This window comes from Callospermophilus lateralis, chromosome 7 (genome assembly GCF_048772815.1).
Source record: "Callospermophilus lateralis isolate mCalLat2 chromosome 7, mCalLat2.hap1, whole genome shotgun sequence".
NCBI lineage: Eukaryota > Metazoa > Chordata > Mammalia > Rodentia > Sciuridae > Callospermophilus > Callospermophilus lateralis.
The window spans coordinates 137,543,876-137,571,658 of NC_135311.1; the positions used below are offsets into that span (position 1 = coordinate 137,543,876).

General features: G+C 44.6%; 1 protein-coding gene, 1 non-coding gene and 1 pseudogene across 3 annotated transcripts in view; 2 read left to right on the top strand and 1 right to left on the bottom strand.

Annotated features, from left to right (window-relative positions):
- The first annotated feature begins 6,750 nt into the window (after nt 1-6,750).
- The window catches only part of Ctnnbip1 (catenin beta interacting protein 1), a 54,211-nt gene continuing 33,178 nt past the window's right edge, over nt 6,751-27,783 (top strand). The window contains exon 1 of one of the 2 annotated variants that reach the window (XM_076861343.2): nt 6,751-6,893. The gene's annotated coding sequence lies outside the window, so the exon portion shown is untranslated. Of the gene's footprint in view, nt 6,894-14,960; nt 14,980-27,783 lie in introns of those variants that run through there. The other variant, XM_076861344.2, reaches the window with a different exon arrangement.
- Nucleotides 11,557-11,677, bottom strand: LOC143405369 (U6atac minor spliceosomal RNA). The gene has a single exon (XR_013092071.2). It is a non-coding gene; the product is annotated as a U6atac minor spliceosomal RNA (small nuclear RNA).
- Nucleotides 25,178-25,938, top strand: LOC143404562 (transmembrane protein 69 pseudogene; annotated as a pseudogene).

A 27,783-nucleotide genomic window follows, 5' to 3' on the forward strand; every position in this document is an offset into this window, starting at 1 on the left:
CAGGCGAGCGCGCTACCGCTTGAACCACATCCCCAGCCCCTAAGTTGTTTTTTAATGATTTTTTAGGTTAAAGAAAAAAAGTGACAGGAAAATTGAAAAAAAAAGTTCTTTTACTAGTAAGCATCTCGGTCTGTTTCCCTTGGCTCCATAGATTGTGCTAATTAAGATGATATCAACAGAGGATCCTTAAGTGTAACTTCCTTTTCTTTTCTTTTTTTTTTTTTTTAAACCATCTGTGCTGGCTTGTGTGTTCATTGCTTGAATAATTAATAATCATTACTATCTGTTCTGCAGTGTGTGGGAGAAGAGTGAGCAATCTTGGGTACCAGTACATTTGCCCCATGCCTGTCCCCTTTGCGAAAGCTTTCATGTGAGGCTTTTCATTAGCTGGCACCTGGTGTAGATTTGCTGCCCTCGGCCTTTAGTGTTTGTGAACTACAAAAAAGAACCCCCTCTGGTTCACCAGCTGGGGGCAAGTATTGCTGATGGGAAGTAATTTCTCAGAAGAATAGTAATGAAGAAGATGGGGGGTTTGGAGAAATGAAGCCACAAAGTCCATTTAGGTTGAGAAAGCTTTGCTGGTCCAAATGCAAAATCGACCAGTCACCTTGTGGCCAAACCTCAGTTTTAGGAATAGCAGAATTTCAGAAAATCCCTAGCCAAAAAAAAAAAAAAAAAAGTGAAACATGGAGGGTTTGTCATCTTGAGGTGGCGGGCAGGAGAAAAGCTTCAGCTCTTTATTGTTGGCAGGCTCTTCTGCTTATTTGCAGTAACAAACAGTTAAGCAGTCTGTAACTCAACAGGGCCAGGAAGGAATCCCCAGGAATGGTCATTTCAGCCTCTGCATACATGGAGAACATTGCAGCACAGGTATGGAATGTAATGATCTCTAGGAGGAAGGGCTGGCAACTGTTTTAGCACTTACTCCCAGAGAGTAGAAGCTATTTGCTTTTAGGGATGGTCATTTTTTGTCCTTAATTGGACAATAACCAGCAGGAAATAAGGTGCTAAACAGACTTCTGTGTTTAAAGGCTAATAGGCTGAGTATTTGGATCTCATGTTGCTTTGTCTTTACTGGGTAATAGGAGTGTCTGAGGCTGCACTGACAACATAGGCTTAAAAGACATGCGATTCTACCAAAACTCAGTCACAGAAAGGAGTCACTATTTCTTTCTACTGTTCCCAAGCCACACAGCAGGGTTCTGTGATGTTGGGAAGGTCTACTCATCAGCTGCTTCTGAGACCAACACTCTGGGGGCAAGTTGTCGGACAGCCAGATGTTCACAGCTGCACATACCCACCTCATGACACAAGATATGTATGTTCACTGATCTACAAAATGCTTTCACCATTGTGTTTAAAAATTCCTTATTATCTCCAAAGTAAAATCAGATGATGATTATTTACCAAGGCACGGCCCAAGAGGATGGCACTGACTGTGGTATTCTCTGCTCTGCACTTGGCCTCTGTATCAATGTCTGTCCTCCATATCACTGATGAGCCACATCAAATATAAACAGGAAACAATCACAAGGACCAAAGAAAAGTTTTTTTTTTTTCATACACACACACACACACACACACACACACGTATATATATTTAGTTATAGACGGACACAATGACTTTATTTTTAAGTGGTGCTGAGGATAGAACCCAGGGCCTCACACATTCTAGGCAAGCACTGTACCACTGAGCCACAACCCCAGCCTTCACTTTCTATATTATTGAAAATTATTAGTGCTTAAAATTTAGTTTTATTTATTTATTTAGGTCTACAGATTAAACTCAGGAGAACTCTACCACTGAACTACACTCTTTAATTTTTATTTTGAGTCAAGTTTCACTAAATTGCCTAAACTGACCTTGAACCTGTAATCCTTCTGTGTCAGTCTCAAGTTTCTAGGAATACAGGCATGTGCCACCACACCTGGCCAAAATTTAGTTTTTAAAAAACAAAAAAGCTCGGCACAGTGGCTTGGGAGGCTGAGATAGGAGGACCGCAAGTTCAAAGTCAGCTTTAGCAATTTAGTGAGACTCAGTCTCATAATAAAAAAATACAAAGAGCTAGGGATATAGCTCAGTGGTTAAGCACAGCTGGGTTCAACCACTGGTACAAAAAAAAAAAAGAACCAGACATTGTGATGGTGTACACCTGTAATTCCAGTGACTTGGGAGGCTGAGGCGAGAGGATCTCAGGTTCAAGGCCAATCTCAGCAATTTGGCAAGACCCTCAGCAACCAGGAGACCTTGTCTCAAACTAAAAAAAGGTCTGGAGATGTAGCTCAATGGTAAAGCACCCCTGAGTTCAATCCCCAGTACCAAAAAGGGAAGAAAAAAAAAAAGAATCAGTTTCATTATTATGATTATTATTATTTGCAGTGCAGGGGAATCAAATCCAGTGCCTTGTACATACCAAGCAAGTACTCTACCACTGAGCTACATTCCCAGCCCTCTTCCTTTCTTTACAAGACAAAACAAAATAAAATTCTCCTCTTGATTCAGTACAAAGTCTCTTCCTTTCTCAACTTGCACCTACTCAACTCATAAGCAGGAAGGCCCTCTTAGGGGTAAAAATGGAAAAGCAATGCTACCATAATTGCTTTAACATGGCTTCTTCCCGAAGCCTGCTGTGGCTCCACTTATTACTCTCTGGCCTGAAATTTTTACTGCTATAGTTATCCCTTTGATATAGAAGACACAGATTTTTTTTTCTTGCTCCAAAAGCAACTATTTAAAGTTACATATATGTTCTGTGACTACAGGGAGGCCTTCCCCAAAGCTGAAAGGAGAAAATATAGAATCATACATTTAGTGAAAGAAGTCTAAGGAAGAGAGGCTAGATAGCACTGGAGTTGGGTTCAGGAGTGGGAGGGAAAGTTACTTATTAATGCAATAAGATTTATTAAGCCAGGTGCTATGCTGGGGTAGAGTGGGCTACAGTCAAATAATCCTTGCCCTTTTGGAGTCTGTGGCCATGCTATGGGACTGGGGCTAGTATAGATTAAGAAAAGCTTCCTTAAAGAAGACCAAAAAAAAAAAAAAAAAAAAAAAAAATTCAGGCAGGAGAAAGGGGAGAAAAGAAAAAGAGCCATTGAAGCTAAGACCACTGTGCACTCAGAGGTCCTGAAGCACATAGAAGCGCCTGTGATCAAGAACAGGGAGAAGCCCTGTCCATGGCTGGAGCTCAACTGGCAAAGGTAATTCAAGATCAGGCAGGAGCAGATGGTAAGGCCTTGTAGCAATGCTAAGGGTTTTATTTTGTCGTCATCGTTTTTTGAGGGGAGGGGGCACTGGGGATTAGACCCAGGGGTTTTTACCACTAAGCTACATCCCCATCCTTTTTAATTTTTAATTTTGAGACAGGATCTCACTAAGTTACTCAGGACCTTATTAAATTGCTGGGGCCGGCCTTGAACTTGTGATCTTCTGTCCTCAGCCTCCAGAGTTGCTGGGATTACAGGCATGCACCACCATGCCCTATAAAAATTTTGAACTTAATGATGAAAATGAAGAGAAGTTGAGTAGTACAGATCTGACAAGAATTGTACATTTTAAGATGATCCCTCTTGAGTGGATAGTGGATTCAAGGAAGCTGGGAAAGCCTGAATGGGAGACCACTTGGAGCATCATTGTTTGTCAAGGTGAGGGCCAATGTTATGTTCAACTGAGGAAGAGGGAACTGGGAGTGTAGCTCAGTGGTAGAGCACTTGCTTAACATGTGGGAAAGCCTGGGTTCAAGCCCCAGGCTCAAAAAAAAAAAAAAAAAAAAAAAAAAAAGAGAGAGAATGAACTATGTAGTAGGCCAGGTGCAGCTGTATGCTCATTGGTCCCAGCTACTGGGAGGGTGAGGCAGGAGGACTACTTGTGTCCAGGAATTCCAGGACAGCCTTACGCAAATATTGAGACCTCCATAACAACAAACAAATAAACTGAGGAAGAGGTGATGGTAGGAAGAAGGAAGATCAAAGTATGGATAGACCAAGTATGGAGGCATGCACTTGTAATCTAAGCTTCGTGAGTGGCTGAGACAGTAGGATTGTAGGTTAGAGACCAGTGTGGGAAACTTAGGGAGACTCTGTCTCAAAACAAATAATAAAAAAAGGCTGGAGATTGAGTTCAGTAGTATAGCACCTGTGAGTTCAATTCAAGGAGTACTATGTATGCTATGCTTTAGGGGTAGGAACAGCATGAACTGGAAATGAGACATAAAGGAAAGAGTGGTATAAAGGATGCTCTTTAAGTTTCTGGTTTAAGCACCTGGGTAGACAGTGGTGCCAGTTAATGAAGTGGGACCCTAGAGAAAGGTCAATTTGCGGACCTATAAAATGTGGAATGCTGTGATCGGAGTTGGCATGAGATCTCAAACTGAGGAACACATATTTTGTTGAGGTCTCTTTTCCGTTTTCCTCTCTTCTTCTAAATATTGGACTCAATTTCTCTCTAGTAAAAATTCCATGTGGTGGGTGAATGATGATTCTACTTTTTTTTGGCAGGGGGTAGGTGTTGGGGTTGAACCCAGTTTCAAGCATGCTAAGCATGTGCTCTGTCACTGAGCCACTGCGCAGCCTACTCCTAAGACCCTTGAGATCATACTCTGAAGTTTTTGATGCAATGGGAGGGAGAAAACTTCCCCTCATTTCTAATTAAGGATAAAGGTGGGAAAGAAATGCATAAAATGAAAGGTAATAGTGTGGACAATTTTTTTCCCAAAAGTTTCACACGTATTGTGAATATTATTTATATTTCAAAACTGCAGGGGGCTGAGGCTGTGGTTCAGCAGTAGATGCTTGCCTAGCATGTGCAAAGTGCTGGGTTTGATCCTCAGCACCACATAAAAATAAATAAATAAATAAAATAAAGGTATTGTGTCCAACTACAACTAAAAAAAAAAAAAAAAGGAAGGTTCTGCATTTCTAGGTAGCACTATTACTTCAGGATTAATTTAGGTTCCACCCACCTGTACAGTCTTAAAAGTGAGACATGAAAGGCTTAGGAAATAGGGAACAGCTATTGGTTCTGGCAGTCCAGCACATCTCTCACCCTTGGGGAATTGCTCCTCCTCACCCCAGGGTACTCATGAGGCAGTCAATTACAGATTTCTAACCCTAAATAAATAAATAAACAAATAATAAATGATACATACATACATACATACACATGTGACCCAAGTTGGAGAAATCTATCTTTCCCTGATGGACCCACTAGCATACTGTGTTGGCAAATATTTGTTGAGCCCTGGCTATGGGCATTCTGGACACTAATGGAGATGCAGACACTAATAAGACATATATATGCCCTTAACGGGTTTGTAATCTCATGACTTTTAAAAAAAATATTTTAGTTTTCAGTTGTAGTTGGACACAATACCTTTATTTTATTTACTTATTTTTATGTGGTGCTGAGGATGGAACCCAGGGCCTCGCACGTGCTAGGCGAGTGCTCTTCCGCTGAGCCACAACCCCAGCCCAATCTTGCGACTTTTATTAAAACGAAAATATTTTCCAGTTGTGACTAAAATACAGTCGTGAAATCAAAAGAGGAATATAGACATTTCAGGCTATAAACAGTGGAGATAAAAAATTTATATATTCTTGCATAGAAAAGTTAGTGAAAGAGGAAGAAAGTTGGTGAAAGAGGAAGAAAGTGAAAAAGGAAGAAGGTGGAAGAACGAAGTGAAAGGAAAGGAGGTGGGGAAGCCGGGCAGGATGGCTTCTGAACTGGGGTTAGTGCTACACGATGTAATTGGTAGGTCAGAATGTTGAAAATGAGATTCGTGTCCCTTTAAAAGGAAGACAGGTGTTAAAACCAATTCGCCTTTTGCCTAAAATGGGCTGTTTCTCTCTGTACTCTCTCCAGATAGCGCCAGACTTCTATAGGAATACTTTAATCACGGACCCCTGCCCCAACCCTAAAATGCCCTACAGTACACTCGATATTCTGAGTTTACCCGGCCGACGGAGGCCCTCCCTGGGATCTCTGGGCTCCATAGACCCCAGGTTGGACAGGCCCAAATTCAGGAGCGGGCCTAATTGCTTCCAAGGTAGCAGCGCACCCAGCTTGGCGATGGGGAAGACCACGCCCCTAAACGTCCTGGGAGTCCATTTCAGATTTTTCTGAGGTTCTGGGTAAACTGGCGTCACCCCGCCCTGTCTGGTCGCTCTGGGTTTTAAACATAGACCCGTGCGTAGGAGAGGCCATTACTTTTATGGGCTACTGTGCTCACGGAACCGCAAGAGACAGGCAGAGTGGCTTTGCCGCAGCGCCCGCTCCATCCTTGCCTGGGCTCCTCCCTCAAGCCGCCTCCGCCTCCTAGGAGCCCCCGCTCCGCCTTCCCGGCCCACCTCCTTCCGCTCCACCCCTTTGCTCTTAGCGCGGACTCAGCCACGCCCCGCGACCCTGCTCTGCCCGCCCACCACGTGGCCCCTCCTCCATGCCTATGGCCACGCCCACAACCCAGAGAAGCGCAATGAGCGTCCCCGCGCGCCGCTCAGGCCCCACCCCGAAGTTGAATCCCCGCCCTTCGGGCAGAGTGAACCAATGCCCGGCCCCGCCCTCGGCAGGTCCCGCCCCGCCGTCCGGCCTCCGCTGCCTGCCTCCTGGCGGGGCGTTGCCGTTGCCGCGCCTCTGCCGCCCGCTCGGAGCCAGATGCCGCCCCCTCCGCCGGTCCCTCCCCCGGCGGCCTGGCGCCTCCCTCCCACCCCGCCGCGGTGACTCACGGAGCGGGAGGCGGAGGCTGAGGCGGCCGCTCCCGCTGCTGCTGCTGCTGCCTCCGCCGCCGCCGCCGCCGCCGCCGCCGCCGCGGCTGCTCCGGCTGAGCGCGCCCCGAACAGGCCGCCGCGCTCCGCGCCCCGGACCCGCAGCCCCCGCCAGCCGGCCGGGTCCGGCGTCCCAGGTAAGCGCGAGGCCGGCCCATGCCCGCAGCTCGGGGCCCGCGCCGCGCCGGGGCTTGGGGGCGCTGGCCCTTTGTCTCCCGGGGAGGGGCCGCGGAGGGCGCCCCGGACCCCGCTCGGACCCATCGGCGGGTCCCCGACTGTGTGGCTCCCTAGCCTGGGCCTCCTCACCCCTCCTGGCGCCGCTGCCTCCCGCCGCGGACCACCCTCCTGCCTTCCTCACCTTCGCACGGGGGTCGCCTCCACAGGTGTCCGAGCCGCGCACCCCTCCGCGCCCGCGTGGTTGTCATTGCCTGTCCTCCCTCCTGATCTCGGTGCCCCCTCTCTTTTCTCACCTGCGCCCCACTCCCAGCATCCTGACTCTCCGGGTTTCCCCAACTAAATGCTGCCAAGGTTTGGCTACCGGGCCGCCCTTCCTCTCTAGTTTGAGCTTCCCTTTCCATCGCTCCCTGGAAGGTGCACATTGGAGTCATAAGTCTTATCTGCGTGTGGGACTTGCATACGTGAAGCTGCAAATTTAACCGCTTGGGACTCAAAACCACACTTCCCACCTTCTTTGCATCACCCCCAGTGTTCATTTTTCATGAACCTGGCAACCAAGACCCTGAGCTCTGGACATCCAACATCCTTAGGCCCTACAGCCCCCCTTTCTGTTGGGTGAACTTGTCTGGGCAGTACCTGCTGTCAGATTAGCTCATGGGAAGACCCAAGGGGCTCCCTGTTGGCCACAAATCAAGACCTTTATGAATAATGGGACATGTGGCTTGCAGCACTTTTTTCTGAGGATCTAACTATCTGTTAATTACTTGTCTCTTGACACAGATCTTAAGGAAATGTGCCTTGCCACCACTAGGTAAACTGAGGCACAAGTGTGTTGATAAGGGACCTGGAGGCAAGTTAGAGTTTGTCTTGAGGTTCTGTACCCCAGTGTCTTGGTTCTTAGCTCCCTGCTACAACCACTGGGCTCTAGTTCCTGGTTCTAGATTGTAAGTGAAAACTGATCTCTTGTGCGATTAAAGTGTCCAGAGATGCTAATGCTTCCTTGGATTTAAAACAAGACTCTGAATCATAAATAAAGGAACCAGCTGTCAAGGGCCATTGTATCATTCATGGCTTCCTGGTGAAGTTAGTGGTCCTTTGTAAATATAAGATGCTTCTGTGGATGAAGATTCATTCATCCAATAGTGAGCATTTACTCTGTGTCAGGCACAATTCTATGCACCAGGGTTTCAATGGTGAAGACACACATCCTTTACTGTCTTGGAGATACATTCTAAGGAGGGACAGATAATAACTGAGTAAACAAATAATTGGGCAAAATAATTTCAGTAGTGTAAACGCTATGAAGGTGGGTAGGGGCCAGAACATTAAGTTCTGCACCTTCCTGTAATGCCACCATTCGAAGAGGCTGAGGTAGAGGGATCGCAGATTCAAGGCCAGCCTGGGCAACTTAGTGAGAACTGGTCAAAAAAAGAAAAGAAAAGAAAAAGAATGGGGATGTGGTTCAATGGTAGAGTGCCCTTGAATGCAGTCCCTAGGACCAAAAAGGAATCTGTAGCGCACAGGACAAAAAAGAAAAAAAGATTTTGTAGTTAGCAATAAAGAACTTGGATTTTATCCCAAATACAGTTAGAGGCCATTGGATATTTTAAGTAGAGGTATTAAGATCTGATGTAACAACTGTAATGCACCAGTAAAAATATATGGGGAAAAATATCTGATGTAAGTTTTAAAACAATGTTCTGGGTCTGGGAATGTGGTAGAGTACTTGCCTAGCAGGTGTGTGGTCCTGGGTTTAATCCCTGGTACTGCAAAAATATAAATAAACAAATAAGCAAACAAATAAATAAAATGAATAAATAACAATAAAAATCTTTATTCAAGGATTGTGAGAAGCAGTGGAGGCAGGGATATCAGTTGACTGACTTGCAACTACCTAGAAAGAGATGATGGTGGCTTGGGGAACTGGGGTGATAGCAGTCTGTCTCCCTGGGAAGGGGTGAGAGCTGGAGAGCAAAACTCTGGGAAACACTAGTTGAAAGTTCTGTGTCTTTTAGAGAATTTCTGGAACTGGCCATGTTCAAGTTTAATTCAGCAAAACTTTTAAGGATCTGTTATGAGTCAGTTACTGTGTTAGAGTCTAGGAATTGGACACAAATAAGGTACAATGACTGTCCTTGAGCTTACAGTCTGTTGGACCTCACAGTTTAACTCTGCCATATCCGTGTTATAACAGAAGGGCATGCTGCCCTTCCTTGATGGAAGAGGGCTTTTGGGTTTAAAAACCAGTTAGAGCCAGGTGAGGTGATACATGCATGTAATCCGAGCAACTCAGGAGGCTGAGGCAGGAGGATTGCAAGTTTGAGGCTAGTCTCAGCTACTTAGCGAGGCCCTTAGCAACTTAGCAAAGCCATGTCTCATTTTAACAAATAAAAAGGACTAGAGATGGACTCAGTGGTTAAACACCCCTGGGTTCAATCTCTGGGTTCAATCATAAAAACAAATATAGGCGAGAAGAGCATGGCTTGTTCCTGCATCTGGCTATATTTAAGTGGGAGCATTACTGCCCTTCTTCTGTTGTAAGATATTGCACAAAGAAACTGGAGGGGCTGAGGCTGTAGCTCAGTGGTAGAGCATGTGCCTAGCATGCATGAGGCATTGGGTTCAATACCTAGCATTGCAAAAAAAGAAAGAAACTTGGATTGTTCCCACAGTAGGTTGGAGAATACCTGAGTGGTCATGAACTTGAGCTATTAACAAGAAAAAAACTTTGGTCTCTATGTTGCTCCTGAACCGTACTGTGAGAAAAAGAGGGCCTTGGAGATTATGTAGCTGGCCTCCTCTTATGATTGGGTAGCAGTGGCCCCTAGGGACCAGGTAATTCCTTTGAAGTTCCAAGCAGTTTGTACATTTCCTTATTGTGCCTGTCACTTTCTTCTCTTATTTCAGGTCCATGTGTTTGCACATGACTTCAAGCTCTCTGAGGCTAGCATCTCCATTTGATTCATCTTGCATCCCTCACAGTATATAGATTGGTGCCCTACACAAAGTGTAAACTCATCAAATATCAGTTGATTGACCCAGGTGTCTCATAACACCTAAAACTAATACTCCAGAATTCTAACCCTATCCTTGTCATTTCATCAAACTGTGCTTCCTTGCAGAATCCTTTCTGGGTACTACACGGTGGAAACCCAGCAGCTTGTCCTTCACCATGCTCACTGTATGGGGAACCCTTCCATGACAGGGCTACTCTCTCTTCAGCTCTGCCTGCAGGGAACAGCTGCCAAGCGTGCTGACCAAGTAGTTATTTGACACTCAGCAAATATGAAGTGTAGCTCTTAATTAGAGCACGGACTTTGTGCTGAGACTATCTGGGTTTGGATCTTGATTCATCCGTCATGAGCTTTGTAATCTTCAGCAAATAATTTAACCTCTCCAGGTCTGAATTCCCCATCTATAAAATAATAGCACCTCCCTCATGGAGCAGTTGGAGGATTAAATTAAGTAATACCTTTTAGATGCTCCGAACAGCACCTAGCACTTAGTATGGACTTTGTTGAAGTATTATTTTCTACCCTTGTTACTGGGGATGAAACCCAGGTGTGCTCTACCACTGAGCAGTGGTCCTTTTTAAAATTTTTTGAGACAGGATCTTACTAAATTGCCCTGGCTGGCCTTAAACTTGCAATCCTCCTGCCTCAGACTCCCAAATTGCAGGGGTTATAGGTGTGTGCCAGTGCGCCCAGCTAGTATTAGTTACAATTTCATCTTTAAATTGATTGGCATATTAAGCACTGACTATGCTGTTGTAGGTACTAGGGATATAACCAAGAATAAAGTAGCCAAGACTGGTAGCCCAATGAAGTTTTATCTTCTTTATGTGTGTGTGTCACTGAGGGTGGAACCAGGACCTCATGCATGCTGAGCATGCCCTTTACTACTCTGCTACCCACCCAGCCCTGAAGTTTGTCTTTTGGTGTGACAGAGTTGTAAATAAATAACAAGCAAACAAAAGAATGCAGGGCTGAAGCACTTGCTGGGGTTGCAGGCCTGTACCACTATGTGTGGCCCCCAGCCTTTTCTAAAAATTACTAGTTTTTAAAAATGCTTTTATGTGTGCAGTATAGTTATGCATAATAGTGGGGTTCATTTTGACATCATATGTGCATGGGAATATAATTTGCTCTATTTCAGTCCCTAATACTTCCTGTTCCTCCCCTCCTCCCCCATTTCGCCTTACTCTCCTCTACTGTTCTTCTATATATTTATTGTTTTTTTAATCAATAATAGAGATACACATAGGTAAAATTCACTGGCATATTCATGACTGTACATCACATAATTTGGTCATTTTCATTCCATGGTTCCTCCCTTTTCTCATCCCTCTTCTTCCTCCTCCTCTTCTATCCCCTTCCTCTACATCACTGATCTCCCTTCTATTTTCGGGAGATCCACGCCCCACCCCCCGTTTTTTTTCTTTTTTTGCTCTAGCTTCTGCATATGACCCTTGATCCTTGACTTCCTGAGTCTGGCTAATTTCACTTAGCAGGATGTTCTCCAGTTCTATCCATTTACTAGCAAAGGTCATAATTTCATTTTTCATGGCTCAGTAAAACTTCATTGTGTCAGTGTACCATATTTTCTTTATCCATTCATCTTTTGGAACAATGGCAGTTAGACGCCTAACTGTGGCAATGCTGTGACTATATGCACATTGTCAGGCCCACCGGCTTCTCAATCCTTCTAGGGGAGAATGCTAACCTTCTTTCCTTTCATACAACACTAAAATTAGATTTTGAGACAGGGTCTTGCTAAATCACCCAGGCTGGCTTCAGACTTTTGATCTTCCTGCCTCATCCTCACAAGTGAGAGTCATAACTTTAGCTAGTTCTGAGGGGTGACTTTTGAATGGATACTTGGATGGTGGCCCTAAGGTTCATCTTTGTGGGCAAAGAGAACAAGAGAAAAAAATCCCAGTGGGCCTGGAGTATGGTAAGCAAAGAGTTAAGAGGGCCAAGGTCTATGGCTGTGGTAAGGAGTCTGGATTTTACTCTTGAACTCTGAACAGTGGGAAGTTGCTGCATGGGAACTTTTCCTGGGTCTCTAAGAGAATATTTGAATCCATACTAAGAGCAATCAGGACACTAGGAAAAACAGCTGGAGTGCATGACCTTGTCCTGGGAAGACCTTTGTGGGCCAGCTGGCCATCAGTGAATTTTCCCATCAGGGTCCTCATATCTGTAGCCCAGGTACTCAGATGACCTAGGAACCCTCAGCTCAGTTGACCAAGAGGCTGCACATTCCATTGAGTGTTTTCCTCTCCGGAGTCAGTAAGTCATTTGCAAACATTTCTTTCTTTTCCAGTACTGGGGATTGGTCCCAGAGGCACTCTATCATTAGGCTACATCCTCAGCCCTTTTTATTTTTCACTTTAAGACAGGGTTTAAGTTGCCCCTGCTGGCTTTGAACTTGTGATCCTCCTGTCTCAGCTTCCCAGGTAGCTGAGATTACAGGCATGCCCTACCATACCTGAGTACAGTGAATGAGTATGGCCAGCCCTTAGCACCTTGTCATCTCTAGTGGAATGTTGCATGTTCTCTGTTCTGTGTGTTAAAGCTTCTTACCTTTTTTTTTTTTTTTTTTTAATTTTTCCCTTGGCAGTGCTGGGGATGGAACCTAGCCCTCATACATGCTGGGCAAGTGCTCTACCACTGAGCTACACCTGAGCCCAAGCCACTTATCCTGGCAGTGACTCTTCGACAATCTTGGAGTTTTGCTGAAATTTTTCATTGGAGCCTTATGGGCGTGCTTACACACAGATAACAGTTTCTGGAATATCAAGAGAGAACTGACAGGTTTCCTAGTCACCTTCTCTTCTAGCCTCCTGCCAACTACCACCATGTCCACTATAGGGGGTCAATCTACAAAGTCACCTCTGAGTACCTCCTATTGATTACTAGATAGAAACATGTGGTGCTAGAAAACATTGGCTCTCTCTGGTCTGAGCTAGTAGGATTGGAAACTCAGCAGCACCCTCAGAAAGGGCCTTTCAGACCCAGGGGCTTAGCTTACCCAGAGTTGGCTTCTAGCCTGTGCAATGGCCAGCTTTTTGGATCCTCCTGTAGGCATGCCACTGTTAGTTATTGTCCATGATCACTGCTCTGCCAACCTTGAGAGGCCAGCAGGAGTTGCTAGAAATTAAATAGAACTTTTGTATTATAAGTCATGTTCAGGGTCCTGGGGCATTTCATTGGCAGAGTTGAAATCCCTGTTAGTCACATGTCATCTGTGGTCTCATAAAAAGTAAACAGTGGGTACTGTCTTTTCCTCATGTAACTGGTTTTCTCATTATGAGAAGGATATGAGCTCATTTAGAAAATGAGAAAATGAATGGTAACGGGCATTTTAAGTACATTGTCTCATTTAATTTCACTGTAGTTTCTGAGATATGTGCAGTTGTTACCATTTTACATATTCAGAAACTGGCCTAGAAAGGTTAAGAAATTTGTTTGAGGTTCAGCTCATTGGGAACAGTCTTGGCAGCATGGCTTCCAAGCAAAGCTCTGAGCAACATGTTATACATCATTTCTCAGATGAAACTACAAAGAGAGAAAGAAAAAGAAAAATCTCCCTTAAGCCCAGTGCAGGTGACATGCTTAGGGTAGCCCGAGTTAGTTCACTGGCTGCTGCAAAGGATTTGAATACTAGGCCCTTTCCCTGTCTTATTTGACCTTGGGCAAGCTAATTAACCTCCCTTTGCCTCACTTTCTCTGACTGTAAATGGGGATAATGATACTTGTGCCTTCATAGTTCCCAGGAGCATTGTGATGTTTGAGCCAAAGTGCTTTTGAACTTCTTTTATGAAAGAGAACTGGGCACCAACTGCTGTTATACTCAGTTATTAAAGACCTATTATGCCCTGGTCCCCTACGAAGCCTTGTTAAAAAGGAAAAGACAGCAATCCCCAGAGGGAAAGAATCCTTCCAGGGTGGGCATAGCTGGACCCAAACATTGTCCTTCCCAGGTTTCTGAAGGATCAAGTGTCATGAATATGTCTTCATTTTTATGGCAGTGTTGTTGTGTGCAAGGAGATGTTTGTGATTCACATCACAGCAGGATTCTGAGCACTGTAGGAGTAGGCCACATAGGGGGCTAGCAGGATTGGTTCCCTATTGTGTAAGCCAGGAATGACATGCCAAGAGGAGGTGGTTGTCTTCCATTTGTTCTCCCTGCCCTCTTCCTACCCGCAATGACTCATTGATTGAGTTAATATTTAGGGGCTGGTTGTGTAGATCAGTGATAGGGCCTTGTGCAAGCTAGGCAAGTACTCTGAGTTTCATCCACAGCACTGTCAAAAAAAAAAAAAAGAAGAAGTAGAAGAAGAAGAAAAGATAAAGAAAAAATTTAGTGAGGTTTTTTAATATTGTGTAGCCTGGGCACATAGCATTGTAAGGGGAATGCTATGGCAGATGGGGTAAAAATAGTTCTCCATTCAAGGCTTGTAGGCTAGGGCCAGGAGGCTCATTATCTAGGAGGGTCATGTGAATGAAGAAAGAATGTGCTGGTGAGAGTGTCATGCCTCTGAGGAGGAGAATCAGAATACAATTTCCAGATATACAACTCAGCCCAGTGGTTACCTGTTCTAGGTGGGCATTAAGGTGGTAGGCTACACTGGCTCCCCAGAAGAACAGGGAAGATTTTTAGATTATGTCACAGGTGACAGAAGTGGCACTTGGTATGGGCATCTTTAGCCACAAAGAGCACCTGAGCAGCCCTGTATAGTAAGAACTCTACTTCCACTTATAGCCTTGACCTCTGTTACTTGAGGTGGGATCACATTGAGGGTCTCTCCCCAAAGGTTTTGCTGGGTTTTGGAATTCTGTCACCAACTTATCTGATGCCTTTTGTACATAACAGTCACCTGATCTGTCTTTCCAGATGTCCTTCTTCCCAACAGTTCTTCCTACTGCCAACTTTGGAAAACAAGCATTTGGTGGCAAATGGACTATGGGGCTTTCTGGTGTGCCCCAGAGTTCCTGAAGAAATGGATGCATTAGACACCTGTGTCTCAAGCCCCCTTTTTGGGTCAGTATATGCAGAGTAAGGCAGAAGTGGGGTTCCTGTTCCCCACATTTGCCTAGCAGCAGGCCTCCAGGTCTCTCGAAGACCAAGGTCAGGGAGGCTCAGTAGCTCATGTGAAGCACACAGTGTTCCTCTCTCCCTCCAGCCAGGGCTGGTGTGGAGAGGTAAAAGGGCTGACAGAGGTAGCTAGCCATGTTTAAAGGGAGAGGAAGGTGCCAAGATGGCATGGCATATCTCTGGGTGATGTTATATATCAGTGGTGGGCAGTGTGCCTGGTGTCAGTCAGCTACCCCTTCAGTCTGGCAACAAGGGAAGAATCATGCAGCATCTGATCAGGAGGAAGTGGCTGGCACAGTGAGATCAGGTCACTCGGTGCACCTGAGTGATGCTGCTATGGCTGGAACCTGCAGCAGTGCTGTTGCAACTGGAAGAATGTGACCCACTTCCACCTCCTCTCCCACATGGAGAGCTGGGTGGGAGGCTTTGAGACCAGCTCCAATTAAGCTTTTTTCAGGCTCGTGTATAACCCAAGAATCCAACCCACTTGTTTCCTGCTGCTGGAATCCCACGGTCTGCTTCCCTGATCTGAATAACAAGCCCAGGGCGAATGAAGTTACTGCCTGTCATTCAGCAACCTTGGATTCTGCCAGCGGGGCTTCCTGCAGAGATCAGGGTCCCTTGTGGATCAAACATCTTTCACAACATGGGCCCCACCCCTGTTCTTCTGATTAAATCACTGGGTAACTCATGGACCAGTTTCCAAGGATATGGGTTAGTTGACCTCCCTGACCAGACAGAGGCCTCACAGTCTCTTGTTAGGCAGCCCAGCTTCCCAGAGACCCATCCTGACCTTCACCCTCCCTGAACATTCTTCTGCTGCAGGACTGTAAAATAAGATCTGTTTGGGACCCTCTGGTTTTCTTCAGGTAGAGGACATTTTGATTTTATATTTGTAATTTCTCATTTCTTTTTGTGTGTGTATGAGGAGGAGCTGATTTATATACCTAAAGTTGTGAGAGCTACTAGGATAATTTAGGAGCTTTAAGATGGTAAAGTGGTAGTTCTGAGCCCTTGAGTGATCCCATTTTATTTACAAAGAAGGGAGCAAAAGGTGGTAACTATCAAGGTCAAGGTAAACTCTGTCTAGGACGTGGGAGCCTATTCCTGATCTTGTGCTCCACACTGGCCTTGCATCCAAGGAAGAGGCTCCCTGTTTCTCCTGTCAGCGCCATTGGCACTGCCCCCAGCCCTGTAGCACATGGCCTTCCTCTGCCAATTGCTGGGGTTGCAGGAAGATAGGGTGTTTGTGACTCTTAAGAGGGAATGGTGGGCTTCTTAGGCAAATGAGCTCTCTGTTGGGTGCCCTCTAGACCCTCAGCTTCCTGCCTGAAGCAGCCTTCCGGAGCATGTGGTAGGCACAGTGAAGCCAGTCAGCTGAAGCTGAAGCCTGGTCTTCTCCTCCTTCCTGGGGTGGGGGTAGTGCTGCCTGAGAGGGCATGGGCACCCCTCTGCCCTGCTGACCTCTGCTCTGAATGGTGGCTACTTGCTCTGCATCACCAATCTCAAGCCCAAGAGCGATGAAGATGGAGACAAGCGCTCTACATCAGACATGGCCCTGGCCAGGAAGGACTACCCAGAGGAACTCTTCTTTTACTCTGATCTTCTGACCTCATTCTACTTACTTTACAGAAAAGGTTCATTCTTTTTGAGTAGTTAATAGTGCAGAATTCAAAGGGTTACATGGTAAAAACGAAATCTTCCTCCTTTCCTGGATTTGTAGCCACATAATTCACCTCCCCCAAAGTGACCACTCTTAACCAAGGCTTCGTGTCTTGTTTGTTTTTGTTCATAGTGCTGGGCATCAAATCCAGGGCCTCTTGCACTCTAGGTATGTGTTATACACTAAGCTACACATTTTTTTCAGTTCTTGAACTTCCTGCATGCTAGTCACGTTTTATACCACTGAATTATATCCCTAGCCCCCAGAGTTTTGATTTTTATGTAACTAGGTTTTGTAAATCTTTTGTGACTTCTAGGTTGGTTTTGTTTTTTTTTTTAGAAAGAGAGAGAATTTTAATATTTATTTTTCAGTTTTTGGCGGACACAACATCTTTGTTTGTGTGTGGTACTGAGGATCGAACCCGGGCCGCACACATGCCAGGCCAGCGCGCTACCACTTGAGCCACATCCCCAGCCCCGACTTCTAGGTTTAATTCCATGTAGTTTTCTCCCACTTTTCCTGTATTTTCCTCTTGTTTTGGGGGGGGCGGGTACCAGGGATTGAACTCAGGGGCACCACTGAGCCACATCTCCACCTCTATTTTTTGTATTTTTATTTAGGGACAGGGTCTCACTGAGTTCTTAGTGCCTCACTATTACTGAGGCTGGCTTTGAACTCGTGATCCTCCTGCCTCAGCCTCCTGAACCTCTGGGATTACAGATGTGTACCACTCTGCCCAGCCTGTATTTTCTTCTAATATATTCACACTCTGTAAGTTTAAAACTTTAATCCAAAACCAATATATGAAACTCAGTCTAACCAAAATTGGGGCAAGCTTGCATTATGCACCTCCTAGGGAACACTGATAGTGTCAGCTACAGCAGTTTATTGCCAAAATGATTTAAATTCTAAGTAACAGTTAGCCAAATCTAGATTATGGGAAATCCTAAATTATGGTTCTGAACTCTAAAAAATGTTAATGTGTTGATAAATAAAGAAAAGCTGACAAACCATTCCAGACTAAGGAGGTTAAAGAGAATGGGAACCCAGGGTCATCAAGATCCCTTCATTGGGTCCTCAATTAAAAACCAGTAAAGGAGCCTGATATGGTGGTACATGCCTGTAATGCCAATGGCTCTGGAGGCTGAGGTAGGAGGATTGCAAGTTTAAAGCCAGCCTCAGCAATTTAGCAAGGCTCTGAGCTACTCAGTAAGACCCTGTCTCAAAATAAAAAATAAAAAGGACTAAGGAGGTGTCTCAGTGGTTAAGCACCCCTGCATTTAATCTCTAGTACAAACAAACAAACAAAAAAAACGGTGGGGGGAGAAAAAGAAAGAAGGAGAAAACAAACAAACAAAAAAACAACAGTAAAGGCTAAATTGAAGGGGGAGGATTGTGAACATTTGGATATGGTATATATAGATATGGTCTGTGTAGAAACCATGGTTCTGGGTTACTATTAAATACCTTGGAGTAGCTTGGCATGGTGGTATATGTCTATAATCCAGTGGCTGGGGAGGCTGAAACAGGAGGATTCCAAGTTTGAGATCAGATTCAGCAACTTAGAACCTGTCTCAAAATAAAAATAAAAAGGGTTGGGAATGGGACTGGAGTTGTGAATCAACGGTAGAATGCTCGCCTCACACATGTGAGGCTCTGGGTTCGATCCTCAGCACCACCTAAAAATAAATAAATAAAATAAAGGTATTGTGTCCAACTACAACTAAAAAGTAAATATTTAAAGACAAAACAAAAAGCTAGGAATATAGCTTAGTAGTAGAGTGCCCCTAGGTTCAGTCCCTAGTACTGAAATAAATAAATAAATAAAATTTAAAAATTAATTTCTTGGAGTGAAAATGAATGGCATTGTGGGTATCTAGGAGCGGGGCATTAGGAGATCCTGAATGAGGTGTTTAGTGAAGTGATGTGATATCAGATGGTTCTAGAAAAAGAAAAGGGGCTGGGAATGTAACTCAGTGGAAGAGCATTTCCTTAGCAGGAGCCAGGCTGTGGGTTGAATCCCTAGCACCATTAAAAAAAAAAAAAAAAAAGAACGTAGGGAGGCAGGGGGAGAGAGAGAGAGAGATAAAGACATATATACACCCACTTATGCCTACAACACAGAGAAACGTTAGACAAATATACCAATAGGTTATCAGTGGTGACTCTAGGGGCAGGGTATTTGGATGTGCATTGTACATCTGAGCTTTTCTTTCTTTTTTTTTGGGGGGGGTGTACTAGGGATTGAACCCAGGGGTGTTCTACCACTGAGCTATATTCCCAGCCCTTTTTTGTATTTTATTTAGAGACAGGGGCTCACTTAGTTGCTTAGCACCTTGCTTTTGCTGAGGCTGGCTTTGAATGCTTGATCCTCCTGCCTCAACCTTCCAAGCCACTGGGATTACAGGTGTGCACTATCACGCCTGGCTTCCTTTATTATTTATTTATTTATTTATTTATTGTGCTGGGGATTGAACCCAGTGCCTTATGCATGCAAGGCAAGCACTCTACCAACTGAATTATATCCCCAGCCTTTATTTTTTATTTTGAAACAGTGTCTTATTATACTGCTTATAGCTTCGCTGAGTTGTCAAGACTGGCCTCAAACTTGAGAGCCTCCTGCCTTGGCCTCTTGAGTAGCTGGTATTACATGCATGCACCACCCACCATGTCTGGCTTCTTTTACCTTTCCTAAGGCTTTGAAATTTTTCAAAATAAAAAGGGTAAGGAAAAAACACAAAAAGAAAGGAAAAAACAAAAAACATGACTTTATTCCATCTGGAGTTTACTTTGACTCAGGCCCCTTGCCTTTCTCCTGGCTCTCCTGGGCAATTGTCCTGGATTTCTGGTTTCTTCTGCTTTGTGCAGCCTGTGAAATCATTGTTTTTCTTTCTCTTAGGAACATCTTTGGTTGTGTTATCTTATTTAGGACCGGGAAAGTTTTTATAACAAAAGTCATTTAAATGACTCTTATAGAAGCAAGGACTAGCATGCTGTCACTGGTGTGCTGGTGCCAGTCTTTTTGTTTGTTTGATTGTTTTTCTTCTTGTTTACATTGCATTGTGTGCCCCAAATAAATTTGCAAGAAGTTTTGTTCTCTGGGATCTAAACAAAATCTTGCATCTCAGAAATATCATCAAACTTCTGCATAGGGCAGTAAGCCTCTCTTGGTGAATCTTGGTCTGAGCTTTTTCCTTTCCGCTGAGTTTTGCAAGAGGGGAGGTCTTGCTTGCCTTCTGGGAATACAGGCTTATAAAGGCTTCTGGCTTTCATTTTGTGAAATGTGACAATCTTGTGTGAGTCCTTGGTCTAAACTCGGGAGTCTTTTTGGCAGGGGAGTTCTTCATGGGCCAGCTTTGCCTGGAGCTTCAGCTTCTGTGGTTTGGTGGCTTTGGGAACGAGGGATTATAAACGGGTGGTGAGGATTTGGCTCCTGAGCTGTATTACCAGGGTGTGGCCAGTTCTGGATGCTTATGCCTGTGCCCATTAGCAATGGAGCAGTTTCTTGGATCCCTCATGCCAACCCCCCTGGCCTCTAAGCCCATTCCTGTCTGCTCTCCTGAACTTTCCCATAGTGGTCCTGACCTTGAGCAAACCCTCCTGGGAGATGTGACATTATGTTTGCAGTGCCAGATGCTGTCTCCCCATCTCTTTTGGAACGTGTGCTTGGTGGTCTTCCCACACCTTCCTGCAGCCTCCACTGTCCATGGTCTCAGGCTGGATGATGCTTTGTGACCCATTAGATTGTTCCTCATTTTTTTCCCTCCAGTACTGGGGATTGAACAGGAGGTACTTTATCACTGCTGCATCCCCAGCACTATATATATATGTTTTTTTATTTTTATTTTTTAAAGAGAGAGAGAGAGAGATTTTTTTTTTAATATTTATTTTTTAGTTTTCGGCGGACACAACATCTTTGTTTGTATGTGGTGCTGAGGATTGAACCCGGGCCACACGCATGCCAGGCGAGCGCGCTACCTCTTGAGCCACATCCCCAGCCCCCCAGCACTATATTTTGAGACAAGGTTTTGCTGAATTGCCCAGGCTGTCCTTGAACTTGTGATCCTCCTGCCTGGGCCTCCAGAGTCACTAGGATTACAGGTGTGCACCCTTGAGCCTGACTACAAGTGTTCCTCTTGATACCATTTCCCCAGCAAGTTAGTGGAATAAACACATGGGAGTATCTTTGTTTAAAACATTTTGTATTTTGATTATCAGCTTGTTAAATACTTGGGAGGAAGGAAACTGAGCCCCCAGTACCCCCTAGGGGGAGGCTTCCTCCTTCCTTGGATTATGTTTTGTTTGGAGTAGCTACAGCACTGCCTGTGTAGTAGAGCAGGAACAGTTACCCAGGCACATCAGTGTGGCGCTTATGCTGTGTGGGGGTCATGAATCTTCCAGTGTGTAGCACACTTGGCTATGTTTACAACTTAAATGAACACATTTATATTTTTATGCAAATTAGCACATTCCTATACAGTTAAAACCTATTGGAAAGAGGCTTGGCTTTACACCTTACAACTTTTTTCTTCAGTTTGGCCTCAATGAGTTCCACCCAGGAAGCCACCCCTAGGGCTCCCAGCTGAGCCTGAGGAAGGCCATCCGCAGAGCTGGGCAGCTAGGGGCATGGGGTATGACTAAGGGACTGAGCTTTCAACCTGTAGGTTACCCAATTGATTTAAAGACATAACCTTTAGGACTGGAGGTTGGAGGTTCCCTGAGCCCTGAGAAGTGGAGGCAATGCAGCAACCTTAGTTCAGGCAGCTTGATTATTTGAACCAATATGGGAGGGAAATTAAGGAGAAGGAGGCAGCAGAGATTGAGTGGGAGCAGAAACAGCTGGGGAGGGTGAGGATTCTTGAGCTGGCCAGCCTGTCCTGGGGTGTTCTGGGATAAGCGGAGGCCCTGGGAGCACTAGGCTTGCCCTGCCAGGGCCTACCTGTGACAGTGAGGGTGGCTGAGGGTGTCTGTGTGGCTCAGAGTGAAGGGGCTGAGTGCAGCTCATGAAGAAATTGGAACAGCCTCCTCTTGTGTCAGTCTTCTCCCTAACTCTTTGGAGAAACACACACACACAAAACAAACAAACAACAACAACCAAAAAAAAACTTTAAAATTTTCAAGTTTAATTAGAATTTTAAACTGTGGCCCTGTAAAAGTTGATGTAGCTATTGACAGTGTGGTTGATGGAGCTTCTTGGGATGAGGTTTACATTCTGGTCATTTCTATAGAGGTGACCCCCAAGCTCCGTGGAACCTCTTGGCCATGCCCCCTCCCTGGTGCTGGGGATTGAACCCAGGGCCTTATGCATGCAAGGCAAGCACTCTACCAACTGATTTATATCCCCAGCCTTTAGGACTGGTCCTTCAAGCCTAAAGTTGACCAGAAGCACAACTGAGTTTTTCTCTTGGGGACTTCAGCAGCACAGCATATTGGGAGTATTTCTGGTATGGTCTAACTCACAGGAGAGAAAAGGGGTCCCTCTGAGGGCAGGGGATGTGGCTCAGTAGTAGAGCACTTACCTGGCTTGCATTAGGACCTGGGTTCAATCCCTAGCACTGCCAAAACCAAAAACCAAAATGTTAAAAATCAATGGCGCTGGGTTCGATCCTCAGCACCACATAAAAATAAAATAAAGATGTTGTGTCCACCGAAAACTGAAAAATAAATATTAAAAAATTCTCTCTCTCTTAAAAAAAAAAAAGAAAAATAAAAATCAATGGTCAGTGGGGGAGGGGGACTGGGGTTGTGGCTCAGAGTTAGAGCGCTTGCCTAACATGCGTGAGCACTGGATTCGACCCTCAGCACCACATAAATATAAAATAAAGATATTGTGTCTGCCTATAACTAAAAAATAAATATTTTCTTAGAAAAGTCAGTGGCGTGGGGCTGGGGCTTAGCGGTAGAGTGCTTGCCTCGCACATGTGAGGCACTGGGTTTGATCCTCAGCACTACATAAAAATAAACAAAATAAAGGTATTGTGTCCATTTACAAAACATTAAAAAAAAAAAATCAGTGGATTTGTCCTGTGGGTGTGGTGGTGCACACCTGTAATCCCAGTGAGGCAGCTTTGTGAATTCAAGGCCTGGGCAGTTTAACAAGACCTTGTCTCAAAATAAAATTTAAAAATACTGGGGTAACTCAGGGGTAGAGTGCCCCTGGACTCTACCAGTATCCCCAGTATCCCCTCCCAAAAAAAGGTAGTCCTTCTTCCAGCTCACAGCATGGTCTTCCGATACCGTTGGTCAGGAAACTTCCTGCCAGAGTCACAGCCCTGAAGAAGATGGGTTTGGGTTGGGAGCCCTCTTATGCAGAAGCAAGCTGAGGACTCCAGCCCTTACATTCACTTATAAATAGACCAGGGCTCAGGACTCGGCATTACCCACCCACTGGAACCTGCCAGAGGTCGACTGTCCTGAGTCAGGCTGAATTAGAGGAAGATCTGTAGCCGGATTCTGTAGGCGTGCTGGTTCCTGACTTCAGGTCTCAGGCTCCAACTTGGCCAGGATTCAGGGCTCCAGCTGTTCTCTGGGAAGAAAAGAGAATCTCTTTAAATGAAGCCCAGCCATGCCTTTATGCCTTCTGTCTTGTTCCCCTACTGTGCAGAGAATAAATCTTTACTTCTCTTGGTGAGAACTGTAGAGCCCAAGGTCATAACCCTGGATCCTGATTTGTTCTGTGCAGCCCAGGAAACTTCCTCAGCTCAACAGTCTCTTCCCGCTGGCATTGTTCTCCACTGACCTGCAAGGGGCTGAAGAGCCAGGTGCTCCCCCATCTATACGAAGGTAGATTTCACCCAATTCGTGACTAGAAGAGAGAGGAGTTCTGGGGAACTTTTTCTACTTGTTGGATCAGAATCACAAGGATAAATGTTTATTTATTTATTTATTTTCAGTACTGGGAATTAAATCCAGGACCTTGAGCAAGCTAACTAGACAAGTGTTCTACCACTGAGCTAATCTCTAGCCCATAGGATTAATGTTTTCAAGAATTAAACAGGTATTTTACATCCGTCCAGTTATATGAACATTATGTATACAGCTACAGGCTCCTCTGTTTCCTCAATGTTTTGATTCTCAGGTGTCAAATACAAATTATAGGAGGAGCCAGGTACATTGGCACACACCTAGTCCCAGCTACTCAGGAGGCTGAGGTAAGAAGATCCTGTAACCCCAGGAATTTGAGGCCAGCCTGGAAAACAGTGAGATCCTGCCTCAAAAATAAGTAAACAGCTAGCACAGTGGTGCATGCCTGTGATCTCAGAGACTTGGGAGGCTGAGACAGGAGGATCATGAATCAAAGCCAGCCTCAGCAACAGTGAGGCACTGTCTCTAAATAAAATACAAAGTAGGACTGGGGATGTCACTCAGTGGCTGAGTGCCCTTGAGTTCAATCCCTGGTACCCCCCCCCCAAAAAAAAAAATTGGGATTGGTGGAACATGCCTATAAACCCAGTGATTTGGGAGGTTGAGGCAGGTGGATTGCAAGTTTGAGGCCAGTCTTGGCAATTTAGTGAGGCCCTAAGCAAATTAGAATGGCCCTGTCTCAAAGTAAAAAAGAAAAAGGGCTGGGGATATGGTTCACTGCTAAAGCACCTCTGAGTTCAATCCCCCAGTACCTAAATAAATAAATAAGAAAAGGGTTGGGGATGTAGTTCAGTGGTAGAGTGCTTACCTAGCATATGTGAGGCCCTGGGTTCTATCTCCAGCTCCTCATCCTCCAAATAAAAGTAAATAAATACATAAATAAAGTTTAAAATATAAAAATAAGAATTGCAGGAGGCCATTGTTTTGGACTAGACTTATGCACCAAACCCTAACAGACCAGGCTGAAAAATAAAAAATGGCACTGGATGAGATAATACACACTTACAATCCTAGCTACTCTGGAGGCCAAGGCAGGTGGATCACAAGTTGAAGGCCAGCCTAGGCTATATAGCAAGACCCTGTCTCAAAATAAAGAAAGGTTTGGGGATGTAGTTTGGTGATACAGCAGTAGCTTAACATGTGTGAGGCACTGGGTTGAGTCCAGTACCACAAAAAAAAATTAAAAATAAAAATGGAAGAAGAACAAATGGAGCCACTAATGCTAAAGTTTGACGATACAATAAACTGAAAAATAAACTTTCTGATAAGTCTGGATTAGAGAGATAACAGCCAGATCCCCAACAGGCCAGCTTCAATGGCATGATCATGAAGTTCTCTCTACCTTATTCTTTTCATTAAAAAAAGAGCAACTTGGCCTTTCTGCAAATCCCTGTCCTTGAGGTTCAGCTTGCCTTTTTACTGGCATGACACTTGCAATGCCAAGGATTGAATCCAGGGTTCCCTGTACCCTAGACAGTCACTCTGCTTTGGATCGATACTCCCAGGCCCTTTATTTAAAAGCAGCATGCTTCTGATATAACTCCTCCACTTAAATGTAAAAATACAGTAATCAGAACTGCTTGGCATCTTCCTGAACAAGACTTAATAGGGGCCAGTATGCTTCACTTCATCCAGAGGTTTTCTTAAGCATCTTCAAAGATGCTGAAGTACCCATTCACAATGAGCGTGGGAACCAGAAGGAGAATAGAAACACTTTCTCTGAAATCATCTCTTCTTCAGAACTTATTCCTTTTGTTTCCTACATCTTGTGTTTTCCCATCATTTCCAGTGTGTATAAGCAAGACACGATGGTATCATACATCCCCCGTGCAGCTTTAAGAAGAAGCAGAAGCAAGTAGTACTTCCAGCCAGGCCACCAAGCACCATCACTTACCTGCCTGACAGCCCAAAGCCAGCATTATATATAACTCTGGCAAGACTAATCCCTTTCATTGCTCCACCATTGGTCATGGTCATGACCAACTTATATCCCTGATTTAGCTTTTAATCAGATGGCTTATGGAGCTAGTTTCCTATCTTTCTTGGGAGGAGTAAGATGAGGTTTTGCTCTGCCAAGGTAGTCCAGCTAAACCATACTACCTTAATTTAGCTAATAGTGCAACTCCTATTGTGTTTTCATGGTTTGCCATCCTTATTTCTGAAAGACTCAGTGAAGCCATAGTCTTAGGAATAATAGGTTTGGGGATAGCATTACATGTTGAACTTTTTCTCTTGCCACATTATCCCAACTGGTTCAAGGCTCTAAGAATAGTTGTCACTTTAGTGGCTTTTTTTTTTTTTTTTTCCATTTGTAGTCACATATACTTGAAGATATTTATCCAGAGAAAGGATCCAAGAGACCTGGTCAAGTAGAATAAATATAAAACTATTTTGTAAAGTTGCATTTTGGTATGACCTTCTATCTCTGTTTGGCTTTTTTCCCCCTTCACTAGCGGTGGTAGTTCTTTATATGTTGTTTTTCATTTCTAAAAATTATTTCGTAGTAATTGCTTGAGAAAGAACAGGAAAATTCCTAACAGGTCTTTGTCACGCCATTTTAGGTTGGTTTACATTCAGTCTTTTTATGAATGATATGTCATCCACTTAAACATTTCAATGTTTGATCTTGAAAAATGTAAAATAAAAAAGCAAGACCCTGGGTTTGATCCTCAGTACCACATAAAAAAATAAATAAATAAAATAAAGTTATTTTTTTTTTTTTAAAAGGGCAACTTAAAGCAATCTGGTATTCACCAATCAGTTGGTTTTCCATTGTTTTCTTCCTGTCCCCACCTTATAAAGAAAGTTAAATGAAATGACAACCTGCTTTTTGGTCTTGTTATTGCTTCCTTCAGCTCTTCTTAATCCATCAGAATTCTTATTATGTTTTGTGGAATGAAGTGTCGTCCAGTTCTAGATTCAGAAGTAAAGCCAGGTATGAGCCGGGCGTGGTAGCACACACATGTAATCTGAGCGACTCAGGAGGCTGAGGTAGGAGGATTGCAGGTTTAAAGCCAGCCTCAGCAATTTAGCAAGGCCCTAAGCAGCATAGTGAGACCCTGTCTCAAAAAATAAAAAGGGCTGGGATGTGACTCAGTGGTTAAGTACCCTTAGATTCAATCCCTGGTATCAAAAAAAAAAAAAAAAAATCCAGGCATGATGGCACATACCCACAACTCCGGTGTCTCTGGAGCCTGAAGCAAGAGGATTGCAAGTTTGAGGCCATAAGCAATTTGGCAAGACACTGTCACAAAATAAAAATAAGAACAGGCTAGGGATATATCTCAGTGGTAATGTGCCACTGGGTTAAATCCCCAGTACCAAAAAAATTTAAAAAGGAGAAGAAAAGAAAAAGACATTTAAGTCCTTTAAACAAAATTGTAATTTTGCCCTTTGGCGGAGGTGAGGATATCCCATGGCTGGGAGAGTTTCCTTTGGTTCATTAAATCTTCTCATTCAGGGCTGGGGGTATAGCTCAGCGGCTGAGTATTTGCCTAGCATGTTTAAGGCCCTGAGTCTGGGGGAGGAAAAAAAATCTACTTATCTGCCTGGGCTTGGTGGCACACGCCTGTAATCCTAGGAAGCCCTAGGCCAAGACAGCAAAATTGCAAGTTCAAGGCCAGCCTTAGCAATTTAGTGAGACCCTGACTCAAAATAAAAAGGGCTGGGTAGCTCAGTGCCCCTGGGTTCAATCACAGATACCAAAACCAACCAAACAAACAAAAAACCCCAGCTATAGTGGGAACATGGTGGTGAGTTGGGAACTGGCTGCCTGTCCTTGCAGTGGGCCAAATGAAAGAGCCCTTCTCACTTCCTGCCCAGCCTGCAGGTACTGGGGAAGCTGTTTCCAAGTAAGTTCTTTTCCTGCCTGTCTTGGAGGTGAAGCACCTGCCAATGGCCTTAGGGCTTGCTTAGTTCCGTGGGGCCCTGGGGCAGTAAGGACAGCTGGGCATGGCTCCTGCACTCTGGTCCTATTGGTAGCAGGGATTGAACCCAGGGGTACTTAACCACTGAGCCACAACCCCAGCCATCCTTACACCAGTGCCTTTTTTTTTTTTTTGAGACAGGGTCAAGCAAAGTTTCTTGCTAAAGTCTGGTTTTGAACCTCTTACCTCAGCCTCCTGAGTCACTGGAATTATAGCCATGTGCCACCACACGTGGCTCCTATGGGACTGTTTTGAATCAGGTCAGATGAATTTGATTTAAATGTTGCCAGAACCATC